The sequence below is a fragment of the Panulirus ornatus genome, chromosome 19 (genome assembly GCF_036320965.1).
Source record: "Panulirus ornatus isolate Po-2019 chromosome 19, ASM3632096v1, whole genome shotgun sequence".
Lineage (NCBI taxonomy): Eukaryota > Metazoa > Arthropoda > Malacostraca > Decapoda > Palinuridae > Panulirus > Panulirus ornatus.
In genome coordinates, this window is record NC_092242.1 from 69470513 (window position 1) to 69488363 (window position 17851).

A 17851-nucleotide genomic window follows, 5' to 3' on the forward strand; every position below is an offset into this window, starting at 1 on the left:
CACTCCCAGATATCTAAAACATTTTACTTCCTCCAGTTTTGCTCCATTCAAACTTACCTCCCAATTGACTTGACCCTCAACCCTACTGTACCTAATAACCTTGCTCTTATTCACATTTACTCTTAACTTTCTTCTTTCACACACTTTACCAGACTCAGTCACCAGCTTCTGCAGTTTCTCACATGAATCAGCCACCAGCGCTGTATCATCAGCGAACAACAACTGACTCACTTCCCAAGCTCTCTCATCCCCAACAGACTTCATACTTGCCCCTCTTTCCAAGACTCTTGCATTTACCTCCCTAACAACCCCATCCATAAACAAATTAAACAACCATGGAGACATCACACACCCCTGCCGCAAACCTACATCCACTGAGAACCAATCACTTTCCTCTCTTCCTACACGTACACATGCCTTACATCCTCGATAAAAACTTTTCACTGCTTCTAACAACTTTCCTCCCACACCATATATTCTTAATACCTTCCACAGAGCATCTCTATCAACTCTATCATATGCCTTCTCCAGATCCATAAATGCTACATACAAATCCATTTGCTTTTCTAAGTATTTCTCATGCTTCAAAGCAAACGCCTGATCCACACATCCTCTACCACTTCTGAAACCACACTGCTCTTCCCCAATCTGATGCTATATATATATATATATATATATATATATATATATATATATATATATATATATATATATATATATATATATATATATAACAATTCTTTCTTATGTATCCAGCAATCAGTTCTTTATGCCATCTTATTTGCCGGATGATTCACTTGCCACTTTTTTTCCGTATCTAATAAAAATTTTTGTTCCCCCTCCCTTTTTCCCCTTGCCTTGCTCTTTAATGTTAATGGGATCTTTCATTGTTTTTTTCGTATCCCTGATAAGAGCGTATTTTTATATATTACGTCATTGTTATCAGTTTTCTTGTTTCATTTATTCGTGTTCATTAGAGAAAAACCTTATTTCACACAGCAATATTTCATCACGTCATGTATTTGCAAGAAGGATTTAGGTTTTCATATAGGTGCAGGCAGGGCGGGGTGCATATGCTGGTATGTCTCGTGCTGTGTGCAGGGAAGGGGAAAACAGCAGGTGAGGCAAGGGGAGGGAGAGGCAGCAGGTCAAGCAGAGGGAGAGAGAGGGGCAGTAACTGAAGTAAGGGACAGCAGCTAAGACAGGAGGAGGAGGAAGGAGGGGCAATAAGTGAGGTAAGATTAGGGGGAGGCTGCAGGGGAGGTAGGGGTAGGAAGGAGCACCAGCCAAGGCACAAGACTCCGACGAGGGAAGTGATAAATCAACGAACTGGTATAGATGCAGTACCGTGGCCTCCTATTGTGACCACCTGTTGTTTTGTACTTGATGTGACCTGTTTTTGCGTCCTTGATGTGACCTGTTGTCGCGTCCTGATTTCACCTCCTGGTGGCTTCAGTGGTCGCTGAGAACAGTATCGTTGCCGTGTGGGAAGCAGTCGTAACCTATGGCAAAGGACAACAGATGTTTCAGCAGCAGTAATAGCGGCAAGAAGAGGCTGGGCCGATGGAGCAGCTGCATATAACACGGTCTCAGCTGTTATCTGTCTATCTGTGTATAGCAACACCTGCAGAAACAGAGGCAGCGGTACAGCACGAAGCACCAACAGCAGGTGCCGTATAACAGTATCAAGCGGGAGGTGTTGGCGGTGGTGGGAGGTTGGGGGGCAGTTTGGTGGCGGAGTTAACGGCAGGTTGGTGGGTGGCGGCAGGAGCGGCGGTTCGGTGGGTGGCGGCAGGAGCGGCGGTTCGGTGGCGGCGGCGGCATTGAGGCGGCAGAGTGATGGCGGCTGAGCAGCCAGCTCTGGGTTTAGTCGTTGTGCAGCCACGGAGCCGCTAGGTGGCGTCCGGCGCGCGAGTGTGTATGTGTGTGTGTGTGTGTGCGAGTGGAGGCGTGCGAGACTCGCGCCCGTGCCTCAGTAAGACTCCACACACGGCAGCAGAAAGCATAGGACAACATCTCGGACACAGGCCAACAGCACTTACCTCCCCTCGTCTCTCATCCTCCCTAGCGCTCTCTCTCTCTCTCTCTCTCTCTCTCTCTCTCTCTCTCTCTCTCTCTCTCTCTCTCTCTCTCTCTCTCTCTCTCTCTCTCTCGAGCTGAGATGTTGTCCATAAACTTAAGAGAACTAAGGTGAACTGTTGTACCATCTCGTGACAACAAACTGTTCATAATGTGATTTGCTTTCCTCCTCCCCTCCTCCCCCCCAAAAAAAAAAACAGAAAAAGGTCATGAAGTGTTTCTTAAAGACTTTTTTCCCAAAAAGTTGTTGGAAATCGTACGCTGCTTCAGCTGCACCACCTTGACTGTATTACCAATGCTTTACTGTGTAAACTTATCGTATCTTACAGTGTTTATTTTTGTCTGACTGGTATAAACCATCTTAAGAGGCGTAAGATAAATGACTCATACCATCAACAACCTGATATCCTTCAAGTGCAGTAGACAGAATCTGACTTCACGAGGATTATGATAACGTGTCATCACCACCTAACTATGATACCAGATGTATAGTGTCGACGTCAGTTACCGTTGCATAATTGTGAACAGTTTGTACAGTTATGTGTCACTGTGTAAAAGATCTTTTAAAACTTAACTAGGCTTGTTAAGGCAAGATGGTAAATGCATTTATGCAAGAAAACTTACGAATAACAAGACTGATAGACACCACAGACGTAACAAACGGAAAATATCTATATCTCAAAGAAACACATTAATATCGTTTAAGTACTTTGTAGATATAAGACATAACCAGTATATGACGGATTTATTTTGTAAATATATGACACTACCATCATAATAAACCACACGGAACGAATCACAAGCGGCGCTGAAGAACACAGTAGAATTTTCTCGTAAGCCTAAAGTGTTCAGCGGAAATACAAACGATGTTGTGAGTGTGTTGTCAAACTTTGTCCATATATCTATACTCGCTTGTGTATACTATCACCTTTGATGTTTGTACTGTACTTGAGTGTGTATAGTATATCTGAATGTGTATGATATACTTAAGTGCGTGTACTTCTACGTAACCTCAAGTCTCATTGCGAGAACTACACGGGGATGCACGAATTTCAAACCTTGTAAATGTACACTGAGCTTTGAGTGTGTATACTATAGCTTAATGTGCATGATATACGTGATTGTAACATACGTATACAATTGTCGTAGTATAATACAGGACACTACAAGAATCTCGTTCGTTCTCACAGTTGAAGAACGATGGAAATTCTTTTGACTTCGAAAACACAGGCTTCTCCGTACTTTATCAAGAGGTAAGTAAAACATAATTATGATGAGCAGATCGAATATATATATATATATATATATATATATATATATATATATATATATATATATATATATATATATATATATATTTTTTTTTTTTTTTTTTTTTTATACTTTGTCGCTGTCTCCCGCGTTTGCGAGGTAGCGCAAGGAAACAGACGAAAGAAATGGCCCAACCCCCCCCCCCCCCCCATACACATGTACATACACACGTCCACACACGCAAATATACATACCTACACATCTTTTATGGTTTATATATATATATATATATATATATATATATATATATATATATATATATATATATATATATATATATATATATATGTCAGGATATGGAGAGAAGCTTTATATATATATATATATATATATATATATATATATATATATATATATATATATATATATATATATATATATATGTCAGGATATGGAGAGAAGCTTTATATATATATATATATATATATATATATATATATATATATATATATATATATATATTTTTTTTTTTTTTTTTTCATACTATTCGCCATTTCCCGCATTAGCGAGGTAGCGTTGAGAACAGAGGACTGGGCCCTTGAGGGAATATCCTCACCTGGGCCCCTTCTCTGTTCCCTCTTTTTTAAAATTAAAAAAAAAAGTGAGAGGGGAGGATTTCCAGCCCCCCGCTCCCTCCCCTTTTAGTCGCCTTCTACGACACGCAGGGAATACGTGGGAAGTATTCTTTCTCCCCTATCCCCAGGATATATATATATATATATATAAAGCTTCTCTCCATATCCTGACACTGGTAAACTACTGCCGATGATCTGCAAGAAAACAGTATGGTTTATACAGATTTAAAGCTTTCACTTTTCTGTTTACTCTATCAATTTTGACCCTTTAAACTGATACGATTATGATGTTTTGCAGATATTTCTTGATATTTTTCAACTTTTTTTTTGTATTATAAAGCTGCAAAAGAACGAAAAATATTAGAACATATCCATCTAATATATATGGTAGACAGATGAATATCATTTAGAGACTTTTGTTATTAATACATAAAGCTGCGGATGTGACTGTGGTAAAATAATGTATACGACAGCAGGGCCAGCTGCTGGCTGTCTTCTTCGTATGTTTAGATTAGTACCATAACTTTCCGAAATCTTTATATTGTCATAGCGACTTTCTCAAACCTTGCAAGACATAATTGACTAACATCAACAGTGAAACCATTATGAATAGAAACATTTAAATCTAAGATAACAGCTTAGCCGAATGATTTAGATAAGTGGATGGAAGTATGCACAGGAGTTGTAACAACATAGCATTTGATATACAGACACCCTTTTCAAGACTTATCCAAAAATAGTTTTGTCTCCTGGAAACGCGATACTAAGTCTGGTGACGTGACACTAGAGCACTTGCCAACTTTGGTGATGCATTACCAAGGTGCACGGAACTTTAAGCAGTATAGTGAGCACAAATTAAAATCACATTATGAAGCCATTCTGACAAACTTTTCCCCGAGTATAATTTTGGTATGCTCGAAATCCTGCATCCAGTGTGAGGTGCATCTGGGTCATCGGAACCCTTAACCGGGTCACACTAGTAGGCCACGTTAGTCGGATAGTGTGAATCAGACACACTGACTCCCCGACCGATGATATACCGTGACATTTAAAACCTCTGGGAATGGCTGGGTACTAATGGCGGGAATTCGCAGAGACTTCCAGGATTTGAGATATATGGGGAAGGGAGGACGGTCTCAAGTTAGAAGAGACGGAGGAAACAGTGGCTGGGGAGAAGACCAAGATTTCAGAGAATGTTCTGAAAGGTCAGCAACTTTCTGGGGTACTACGAGCAGTAGTGACAGGAGGGAAAGTCATCCCTTTCAGAAAACACACACACACACACACACACACACACACACACACACACACACACACACACACACACACACAAGTCAATAAGGGCTCGACCGGGGTCGAGCCGGCATGGGTTCGAATCCTGTTGTGCGTCAGTCGACCCACACCCAACCCAGGCAATCATCCTGCCCTCAGGGTTGGTTGATAAATGGTTACTAAGATTAGGCTGGGATGTGTGTGTCTGTCTGTGTAGACATATAGGAGTAAGGACATGGTACATACACAGTGTATGAGGTTAAGAGACGGGAGTAACAAGAGTGTAAAGACATATTTCGCCGTAACACAAGTAGTAACCACACATGATTACCTCGCACGGCTGGAAGGAGGGTGTAGGTACTGTTGATGCATGATGAAATTCCACTGGCATGATGGTACCACATAACGTTGAGAACTCGTTAAACAAATGAACAGGTAGGAAAATATGTCGACGACGAATCAGACAAGACCGAACAGAGAGACGTGTGCATCACGTCCACACAAGCGGCTGTTTTTCTTCATGGGGGACTGTGTAGAGTTTTGACCACATCATCTGATAAGGAAAGGTATCTTAAGTTGGAGGTGCCTAAGTTAACTCTTGATGCTTAAGTTAACTTGATGTGAATGTTGAATTTTGAAAACGTAGAGAGGACAAGACTTTAACATCAGTTAAGATCAAGATAATGAGGCTGGTAAATGTGTCTGGAGAGAATTAATACTAGATGAATGACCATGAATGTACTGTTCACTTCACCCAAAACTTCTCTAACCTCTGGCCACGATGGATGTGAAAAGGAGTCGATCGTGGCTAGTCACATCGGAATAGTAGGCATGCCTGATTGTGATGACGCACTTTAAGCCATGACACTGATATATGGTGCATTTCATTATAGTAATCACTTATGCTTGAATTAATTGTGTTGAAATATATCCCTTAAACTCGAATGTGTATTACTGGGGTATATTATCAGTACTGATTAGCGTGTAATTTATAGTATACTACGAACGAATGGCTTTATATGATATGGGCAACGGCGGAGAGCCGAGTTGCCAAACGCGGATATAGTAAAGGGGTAGATTGAGGCTTCAGTGAAGCAAACGCTGTATATGCGTTCCAAACCTATGTTGAACTTGGCATCGGAGTGGATGTGATGGTTGCAGTGAAGCATGATCGCGTTAGTCACCATGGAGACCCCGCAGGAGAAGCGCACTACTATTATTGCCCTTCAAACTGAAGACCTCACTCATTCACCCTGAGCATGGGTACCCACACAGGGCTACCACCCTCCCCACACAGGGAGAGGTGTTTGCAAATTCTTCGTTCGTATACCTCAGAATGCATGGTGCTTACAGAGTTCGAAAAGTTTTTGGTGAGAGTGTACATACTACATGTGTATACAGCGGACAAAAAATGAGGCGAAGGGGAGTAATACATTAGGGTGGGAGGACGAATGAGGGAGCATGACGAGTGATACCATCACGTATGAGTGTCAGAGGATGTGTTAGGACGAGGGGTCATGTGGAACAGCCTTGCGCAGACTGGGAACTGGGGAACGGAATATGAATACATATTAATGTTATGACGTTTGGAGGCACAGACGTGATCTTTGTCGCAATCCTCGACCGCTGCATAGCATGTATGCGAATCAAGTTGTTTAACTTTTCTCTTATTACATTTCAGTCTTCCAACAACTGTTGCTAAATGCGCTGATAACATGGTGGCTTTTCATTTTACTGTGAAAGTAGATGATGATTGTATATCAACAAGTATTAGGGAAGGTGAAGAATATAAACATCAGGTATTCAGAGTCTGCAAAGATGAAAAACAAAAATGCTATCATTACTTACAACTCGGCAAGATATGAGATAAAAGAAAAAAGAGAAACTTTGGATTGAGGACATTACGGCAGAGTTGGAATATAAGACTCATCTGTTGACATGGGTTGATTCAAGGATCTGACAAATTCACGAATCAATTTTCCTCACTGGAGGTTACGCTGAAGCTGGGTGCCCTTTTAGATTAATTACGGAGTTATGAATTATAAGTGTTAAATACATGCTCATTAACCCTGTGAAAGTCAATCTTTCAGGTTTTCCGCTCGTAAAATGTTGCACTTAATAAACTCGTTTGGCAGTGCATAATTAAACCTTACATTAAGGATTCTTTCCCTGGTTTCTCGTCAGACGTCAATGTCAGATTATTTTACTTGTTGTAGAACATTACTTTTGGTAAATGAGCAACTTCTAAACTACCCGTATGGCCTTCTTATTCACAACGATCTATATTTGCTCATGAAATGAATTTCTTCGCAATTTAAAGTGAATGGTGTTCATTAATCTGTGCGAAAAAATAGCATTTTTTTATCGGGGGTTTTCGGGACTAGTTGCATCAAATATACATCAAAGCAGTAAAATTCACATCAGAATTAAAGAAAAAATGTTTTCACAGAACATTTAGCTTTTGGGCTCAGAACTATTGGAAATGCCAATAAGGCTTAGCTAATCCATGAATACAGATGGTCAGAATTTCACATAAATTAAAACGTGAATATCGTCAAAGTCGAGTGAACAGAACCTTCTTCAACGACCGCTGCCGCGGACACATCATATCCAGCGAGAGAGCAAGGTAGGAAGCGAGAGAGAAGGAGGAAGAGGCTCTTGTGAATGCTGATCAGGCTACTGCCGCCATAACCAGATGTCTCAAGGCAAGATAATCATCATTCTACCCAGCGCTAACAACGCACTGTTTGCTGAGAGGTCTGTTATATGATTCGCCGTTATAATATAAGACAATTATAGTGTTACTCCAGTGTGTTTACACGTCAGGATAATACATAATCGAATAAATCTATGAATTTTAGAAATCAGAATTTACAAGAGAGTGGGCTGATGGCTCTTATGTATGACCTCCGTGTTCCCTTGGATAACAAGATGATCCCAGCATAATGAGGGAGGCCAAATTAACTGTCATGGAGCTGAGGAGAAGAGAGAGGAAACATGTTCAGATTCTTCATTTCTGTACCTATGTTTGACTCGTCGATCTGTTCTGAAATCCGATCAACAATCTGTGATTTCCAGGGTAAATGAAGACGTCCCTGGAACAGGAGAACGACCTACACTGTTTCAGAAGGCCTCATCATGCCAGACCCCACCGGTCCCGTCGATCATTCCCCCCTAACTCTACCCCTGGCCCCTTGCGGAAGGGGATGTACCCCTAGAGCGTCGCTGCCGTGGTGCACCCAAGGACCTTAAGGGGTCAAGTCCCGCTAAGTAGGGTATAGAGGCGAGAGGGAAGCTCAAAGGTGAATGTCAAGGTCGGAGGGCGGGCGGGCGGCGCTCCTGCCCACTCATCCTACAAACACTTTTTACATCGGCGACTTCGCCTCGACCCTCCACTCCGTTCCTGATATAACGACCTCACCTGGGGAATCAATGGTCATCAAATGGCGATTTTGTGGTTACGGCTTAAAACTCAGCACTGCCTGAAGTCTATAATGATCCAAACTGGAGTTCCAATATATTCATTTTCACGTTTTCGTTTTTCTCTTTCAAGAGTGCAGGTCAATATTGTTCATTCTATCCGACTCGACAGTGAATATCCTGAAGAACCAAAGGTGAATTATCAATAAGAAAAAAGAAATCATAATACACAACAGCCCACCACGTAACATCCATGAACTCATTCTATAACAGGACTTCGTAGGTCGATGGTTGCTAGGTAGAGTGAATATCCTCTGCGCTCCTCAGGATTGTCTTGTTTAAGGAGACCAGAAGCAGTTGGAGTTTGTGAGAATTGGTTACGCTCACGAGTAAGGATGGACAAGGAGTGGAGGGAGAGAGGAAATTGTTGTTGACTTCTATTCTTTTCTGTTCTCATACTAACTTGAGATTTTTCTCGTGATCTTGATTCACACTTACAAATTACATACGTACAATCATAGGACTGGGGGAAGTGGAAGCTCCAGCGAGGAAGGGGGAAGAAGCACCCACATTTCCCTATAAATAGAATGATTCTTGACGATCCTTCACCGAAGATAAGGATCCTTTCCTGTGAGATGCCTGATGGGAACTATCCGGCTTGACTCGCGGTGGTAAAGGGGTCAGCCAGGTCTGAATCTTGAATGTATGTTGGGTGCTAGAGACTATTTCATATACCTAAACTTCTAAATAATATTAAACAAATCTTTTGTTTGTGGATGGATTAACATGAGACTTACATGGAACAAACTGCTTGATTAGCCTCTGATGTGGATAGATAATTGTCTTGGTCTCTGTAGCAAAGTATGTACATTGAGGGATCGTTAATGTAGTGGACTTTCTTCGTGGATACACACGAAATGAATGAGTGGAATGGTATATCTCAATAGCAAAAAGCAGTTGTCTTTGCTATCTTACACTAAAGAAATTTAAGACTCGTAAAATTGAAAAAAAGAAAAAAATCAAACTCCAAAAGACCACTGGATCTTAACGAGGCTGTTTGTGTTAGTGGAAGACATCACAAATTCATAATTAGTGTGGTAATAGCAGAAGGACATACAGATATTTCAGTGATGGAAAATGATTATAAACTTCTCGTGCAAGGAAGGAGACGGAAACAATGTCACTTGTGGGTGTGAAGCGAATGATTTATCAATTTAAGTCACTGGATATAAACACTCCATTAAGGCCTTTCAGTGAGGGTCTTCGTTCCCGCACATGGACACCTCTGGCAAGTTCACCTGACCCATCAGTGAGGGCCACGACCCCGTACATGGACACTCTCAAGGGCACTTTGAGCTGAGTGACATGCTGTGGGCCCGCTAAGTCTGTCACAGCTGTGGTGCTTCACCCTAGTTTGCCTATTTATCCATCCCCTAAAGGTAAAGGATGAACGGCTAGGTGAGCTGTACATCGTCTACTCACGTCAGGATTCGAACCCGGGCCAGTAGACCAGAAGATCAGCAATGCAAACCCTGCTATATTTCTTGAATAATTCAAATAGTTCATCATATTCGACATGATTCCTAGCCATCCCCTAAACTAACGCGCACAGAGACTAACCCTCCGAAATCCATAGTAGAATGATGATAAAGGTTATCAGAATTCATGGAATACCCTGATCGCCCTTTGATGGGTATATGCACTTGCAGTCATGCAATTGATCATCACTCTGTATCACACAGCATGTAAATTCATTCATAAACCGACCCTGAATAAAAGCCTTTGAATTGGAAAATGTGTAAATAAAAAAGATCACTTTCAACAACCGTTGTAGATTGAAACGCAGTTACTTCCTCCTCTTCTCTTGACTTACGATATCGTCTTCGTCCAGTTCCTAGATGAAAAGATATATGTTTCTCTCTAGTGCTTCTCAGTTATTACTGTTTTTTGAATACTTTTTGTTCTAGGGTGGTACCGTGGTGCTAAAGGGTCGTATCTTCGTGCTCAAGGGTTGTACCTTCGTGTTCAAGGGTTGTACCGTGGTAATCAAGGATTGTACCTTTGTGCTTAAGGCTAGTACCATTTTGGATATGTATTGGAACCTTTTAGTGATGCTTTTAAGGTGCATTGGATATGTATGTATGTATGTATGTATGTATGTATGTTGTATGTGCGCGCGCGCGCGCGCGTGTGTGTGTGTGTGTGTGTGTGTGTGTGTGTGTGTGTGTGTGTGTGTGTGTGTGTGTCTGTTGCTTTATTATGCCCATGCATTGTTTTCTTTAACAATAGTACGTTGTGCCTTTCTAAGGACATACAATTGGTTAAATGAGCGTTTGCGCAATTAAGAATTCATTTTGCCAATTCCGTTATACTGAATTGCTTTTGTGCCAACGACTGAGGCACTTGTTAACACAGCTGTGTTAAGGTCTTTGTGTAACTGTTAACACAGCTGAGTGTGTTAGGGTCTTTGTGTACCTTTTAACACAAGAGAGTGTGTTAGAGTCTTTGTGTACCTGTTAGTATAGGTGAGTGTGTTGAGGGTTCAGTGTACCTGTTAACACAAGTGAGTGTGTTAGGTTCTCCAACGCTCTTCCCTGTACAGGTACATTTATGTAACGTTATTCTGAGTGTGTCTCGCCGCATGCGGTACACGTCTGCCTGTGTCAGGCTTTGACTGGTAAAATGTAAGTCTGCGTGTCTGACATTTCTGCCTCCTGCCGGTCAACTGTGTGGAGATTAGGTAATATGCGTCAGTTCAGTGAGCACCGCAGAGCAGTGTACAAGATGGAGACGGAAGACAGAGCGATCGACTGCGAAGACCAAAGGCCAATTACCACAAGGGCCAAAAGGAAACACAGGCAACAAGTTAGAAAAAGTGAAAGAAAATAAAATGCCTATGGTACAACAAAAACCTTGTAGAGATCAAAAACAGAATTCTGAAATAAACGAAAGATAAAAGGACTGTTTAACTCGATAACTTGAAAAAAAAGAAAATTATACATACTTTCCCGTTGTAATGATACAGCCCACGTTAACTTGATCCCTCAAAAACAAACAGAAATGTTTTTATAATTACCTGGACTTCATCCGCTGCCACTAATGACCAAAGGTGTTCAATACGGCAGATGATTTGGAATAATCGGCTTTCATCGGTTAACGGCCAAAAGTTAAACGGCTCATCGGTTTAGGAACTAATGATGATAGACGGACTATTTATAGACAACGTCTGACGGGGATAACAAACCTGTCGATCAGAACGTATATGGAACATGAATTTTAGTCTTTGTGAAAGACGGGCCAGAGTTGGAAGTTTTACCTGACGAGGAACTCTGAGATTAATCAATGTGTTGAGAGATGGTTCTATGGTGTCCTCAGTTCTAAAGAAAAAAATAATGGAATTCAGGTAACAACACCAAAGGCTGTATATAGAAGTTATGACAATGGTAATAACGAAGGAAAATAAGTAGAAAAATTCAATAGATAACAACCAGCAAATATTATATACAGGGGAATGAAGGGTAGTTTATATAGAGGAAAAAAAGTCACGATAAATCATCTGGAACTGTGAGGTTGAGGTTCACAGAGAAGAGGTGTAGAGGATGATGTAAACAAGCGAGGAGGTGAATGTCCAATTCAAGAGTATTTTTACACATAGGGACTGAATCCCAGACACCAGTGGGATGGAAATGGGACGAGGTCTTGGAAAACAATGAAGAATCTAGAGTGGACTTGAGAAGAATACTAAAGGCCTCGACCCATACAAGGCTCATATCCCTGATGAACTGTCTCCATTTGAGCTGATGTAAACTGCAGCTGCGCTTGGTAAGCCACGTGAAATACATCCCTCTGATCCATTCCTGATATTACCTTTCCACCCCTTTGGCGTTTAAGTTGTTCATGAACATGTCCAAGTTCATTAGTATTTTTCTCATAGACTGGAAGTGATTCAGTTATAGGCATATTTTTTTCATCTTAAGAAGAAGCGAAACTTCTCATAACCCGAGTTTAAAGATTTTCTTTTTGTTAATTCCTCAGTTTACGTTAGGTATTTCCAAAACCTGGAGTCATTTATACCTCCTTCCGTCCCTTGCCTCTTCTCCTCACTTGTATCATATCTTCCTCTCCACACATTCCTCCGTTTGTCTTGAGAAGAAGCGATGGAGGATGGAACAAGAAGCCATATCGGTTCCTCCCGTACAGACGCACTCTGAATGCCTCTGCTGCTGTTGGTGATGGTGTTTTGAGCGTCCGCCGTACCTTTCCAATCGACATTTTTCTTCCTAAAGATTGTCTCATGGGGGAATATGTGCGTGTGATGCCGCTTCAATACTTCTCTGGTTCAAGTGTTGAGTGAGCCAATCTTTTATGTTGTTGATGGTTTGGTGTTGGTGTTTCTCTTTTAGTTTTATTCCTTCATTCATGGGAACAAGTGCACAAGTGCAGTCATTTTTGTTTTGATGTTTACTTTCATCATTTTTCCTGTGTGTTATAAGTCGAAAGTAGTTAAAGGGACTGGTTACGTCATTTTGCAATAAGAATGACTGAAAAGTACGATCATATATATATATATATATATATATATATATATATATATATATATATATATATATATATATATATATATATATACATATATATATATATATATATATATATATATATATATATATATATATATATATATATATATATATATTATACGCTACCTCGCAAACGCGGGAGACAGCGACAAAGCAAAAAAAAAATATATATATATATATATATATATATATATTCCTATGAGTCCACGGGGAAAATGAAACACGAAAAGTTCCCAAGTGCACTTTCGTGTAATAATCACATCATCAGGGGAGACACAATAGAGAAATATAACAGTCAGTTGATATACATAGAAGAGACGAAGCTAGGACGCCATTTGGTAAACATGTGATTGTCCAAAACGGCGTCCTAGCTTCGTCTCTTCGATGTATATCAACTGACTGTTATATTTCTCTCTTGTGTCTCCCCTGATGATGTGATTATTACACGAAAGTGCACTTGGGAACTTTTCGTGTTTCATTTTCCCTGTGGACTCATAGGAATATCTTGATCACGCGCAAAATTGTGATCCTTTCCAATATATATATATATATATATATATATATATATATATATATATATATATATATATATATATATATATATATATTTTTTTTTTTGCTTTGTCGCTGTCTCCCGCGTTTGCGAGGTAGCGCAAGGAAACAGACGAAAGAAATGGCCCAAAACACCCCCATACACATGTATATACATACGTCCACACACGCAAATATACATACCTACACAGCTTTCCATGGTTTACCCCACACGCTTCACATGCCTTGATTCAATCCACTGACAGCACGTCAGCCCCGGTATACCACATCGATCCAGTTAACTCTATTCCTTGCCCTCCTTTCACCCTCCTGCATGTTCAGGCCCAGATCACACAAAATCTTTTTCACTCCATCTTTCCACCTCCAATTTGGTCTCCCACTTCTCCTCGTTCGCTCCACCTCCGACACATATATCCTCTTGGTCAATCTTTCCTCACTCATTCTCTCCATGTGCCCAAACCATTTCAAAACACCCTCTTCTGCTCTCTCAACCACGCTCTTTTTATTTCCACACATCTCTCTTACCCTTACGTTACTTACTCGATCAAACCACCTCACACCACACATTGTCCTCAAACATCTCATTTCCAGCACATCCATCCTCCTGCGCACATCTCTATCCATAGCCCACGCCTCGCAACCATACAACATTGTTGGAACCACTATTCCTTCAAACATACCCATTTTTGCTTTCCGAGATAATGTTCTCGACTTCCACACATTCTTCAAGGCTCCCAGGATTTTCGCCCCCTCCCTCACCCTATGATCCACTTCCGCTTCCATGGTTCCATCCGCTGCCAGATCCACTCCCAGATATCTAAAACACTTTTCTTCCTCCAGTTTTTCTCCATTCAAACTTACCTCCCATTTGACTTGACCTTCAACCCTACTGTACCTAATAACCTTGCTTTTATTCACCTTTACTCTTAACTTTCTTCTTTCTCACACTTTACCAAACTCAGTCACCAGCTTCTGCAGTTTCTCACATGAATCAGCCACCAGCGCAGTATCATCAGCCAACAACAACTGACTCACTTCCCAGGTTCTCTCATCCCCAACAGACTTCATACTTGCCCCTCTTTCCAAAACTCTTGCATTCACCTCCCTAACGACCCCATCCATAAACAAATTAAACAACCATGGAAACATCACACACCCCTGCCGCAAACCTACATTCACTGAGAACCAATCACTTTCCTCTCTTCCTACACGTACACATGCCTTACATCCTCGATAAAAACTTTTCACTGCTTCTAACAACTTGCCTCCCACACCATATATTCTTAGTACCTTCCACAGAGCATCTCTATCAACTCTATCATATGCCTTCTCCAGATCCATAAATGCTACATACAAATCCATTTGCTTTTCTAAGTATTTCTCACATACATTCTTCAAAGCAAACACCTGATCCACACATCCTCTACCACTTCTGAAACCACACTGCTCTTCCCCAATCTGATGCTCTGTACATGCCTTCACCCTCTCAATCAATACCCTCCCATATAATTTCCCAGGAATACTCAACAAACCTATACCTCTGTAATTTAAGCACTCACTCTTATCCCCTTTGCCTTTGTACAATGGCGTTATGCACGCATTCCGCCAATCCTCAGGCACCTCACCATGAGTCATACATACATTAAGTAACCTTACCAACCAGTCAGCAATACAGTCACCCCCTTTTTTAATAAATTCCACTGCAATACCATCCAAACCTGCTGCCTTGCCGGCTTTCATCTTCCTCAAAGCTTTTACTACCTCTTCTCTGTTTACCAAATCATTTTCCCTAACCCTCTCACTTTGCACACCACCTCGACCAAAACACCCTATATCTGCCACTCTATCATCAAACACATTCAACAAACCTTCAAAATACTCACTCCATCTCCTTCTCACATCACCACTACTTGTTATCACCTCCCCATTTGCGCCCTTCACTGAAGTTCCCATTTGCTCCCTTGTCTTACGCACTTTATTTGCCTCCTTCCAGAACATCTTTTTATTCTCCCTAAAATTTAATGATACTCTCTCACCCCAACTCTCATTTGCCCTCTTTTTCACCTCTTGCACCTTTCTCTTGACCTCCTGTCTCTTTCTTTTATACATCTCCCACTCAATTGCAGAAGTGAATCATAGGGTGGGGGAGGGGGCGAAAATCCTGGGAGCCCTGAAGAATGTGTGGAAGTCGAGAACATTATCTCGGAAAGCAAAAATGGGTATGTTTGAAGGAACAGTGGTTCCAACAATGTTGTATGGTTGCGAGGCGTGGGCTATGGATAGAGTTGTGCGCAGGAGGGTGGATGTGCTGGAAATGAGATGTTTGAGGACAATGTGTGGTGTGAGGTGGTTTGATCGAGTAAGTAACGTAAGGGTAAGAGAGATGTGTGGAAATAAAAAGAGCGTGGTTGAGAGAGCAGAAGAGGGTGTTTTGAAATGGTTTGGGCACATGGAGAGAATGAGTGAGGAAAGATTGACCAAGAGGATATATGTGTCGGAGGTGGAGGGAACGAGGAGAAGTGGGAGACCAAATTGGAGGTGGAAAGATGGAGTGAAAAAGATTTTGTGTGATCGGGGCCTGAACATGCAGGAGGGTGAAAGGAGGGCATGGAATAGAGTGAATTGGATCGATGTGGTATACCGGGGTTGACGTGCTTTCAGTGGATTGAATCAGGGCATGTGAAGCGTGTGGGGTAAACCATGGAAAGTTGTGTGGGGCCTGGATTGCCTGTAGCAATTACTCCTTCGTCCTCTCTGTGTTGGCCTTTCTTACTGAGGTTGATGGTCGTTGTAAAGAATGTGTTCACTGATCGTAGTCATGGGGTGCCATGGAATCATATATGAGTAACATTACTCCGCTTAAACTCAAGTTATCGTACTTGTAGCGTTGGATCATCCTGAAGTGTTATTGTCCTTAAACTGCTGATTCATCGTATTTAAAGCGTTAAGGTATGGTTCGAAGCTCTGACGTTACTTAAACTATTGAGCCTATATTCTAAAGTGGTTAAGTCACTCTGCAGATGTAAGTTATATACTTAAAACTGTAATGTCATAGACCCGGTGTATCATAAGTATGGCTTAAATTTCTTAAACTTAAACAGTTGATCTACTTAAACAGTTAAGTTATTGCGCAAAATTAGGTCCTTAAACTGTTGAGTCATCGTACGCAGAGGTTAAAGTTGTTGTACGATGCCATGTCATTGTGCCTGAACCGTTGAGTCCCGCTCGCTGATCTTGTGTCATGTTCAACAGTACTTGAGATCCTGGCAGTAAAAACGTAAAATCATCGTGATTATTATTATCATTGTTACTACTACTATTATTATAATTATTATTATTATTATTATTATTATTATTATTATCATTATTATTATTATTATTATTATTATTATTATTATTATTATTATTATTATTATTATTATTATTATTATTTAACTCCAAGGACCCTTCTTCGGATGTTCATGTAGCTATAAGGTTGCGCTACAATCAGAAGCAGGGAAAAGATGGAATCCCCGTGGAGTAAGATGTTCTTCGACGAGACTGTATTCTAATAACACAACCTCGCCGAAGGCTGACTTTTCACTCGCACCGCAACCGCAAACAGTCGTAGTCTGGTAACGCAAGTGATCGTGTTTGATACTCACTAGTGTATGTATTGTGGTGAGGGTTGAAGTTGTCAGGTGTGCCTCCCACTGGGTGTGGAGTGAGGGGTGTTCTGGCACCACTGTGGCACTGTGTCTAGAGTTTCAGCCAACTTCCGGCACTTATTATCTCCTCTCAACACCCGCGTCAGTTTCACGTGCCATTCGCTTGCTATGTTTGTCAGGTTAGTGTCAGCAACACCCATTGTTGTACATTCTGTTAGAAAAGGGAAGAAAAGAAAGCGTGCTGTATAGCATGGGTGTATGTTTGAAACTTTTGAAAGAAGCGCTTTAATTCTGATGATTCTGATTATATTACCGAGACGAGTGAGTTAGTGTTGAGAAGAGTGTCTTTCTTGCAGAAGCAGTACGTTTTACCTCTAAATTTGGTAAGTGGGGCTTGGCAGATCTTGTGTCACGA

The 17851-nt window shown here is 41.1% G+C and overlaps 1 protein-coding gene across 11 annotated transcripts in view; it reads left to right on the forward strand.

The window, feature by feature from the left end:
- Positions 1 to 1872: 1872 nt before the first annotated feature.
- LOC139755660 (FMRFamide receptor-like) overlaps positions 1873 to 17851 on the forward strand; it is a 786605-nt gene continuing 770626 nt past the window's right edge. For 8 of the 11 annotated variants that reach the window (XM_071674303.1, XM_071674305.1, XM_071674296.1 and 5 more), the window contains exon 1: positions 1873 to 3332. The gene's annotated coding sequence lies outside the window, so the exon portion shown is untranslated. The remainder of the gene's footprint in view (positions 3333 to 17851) is intronic. The other 3 variants (XM_071674313.1, XM_071674314.1, XM_071674294.1) reach the window with 2 other exon arrangements.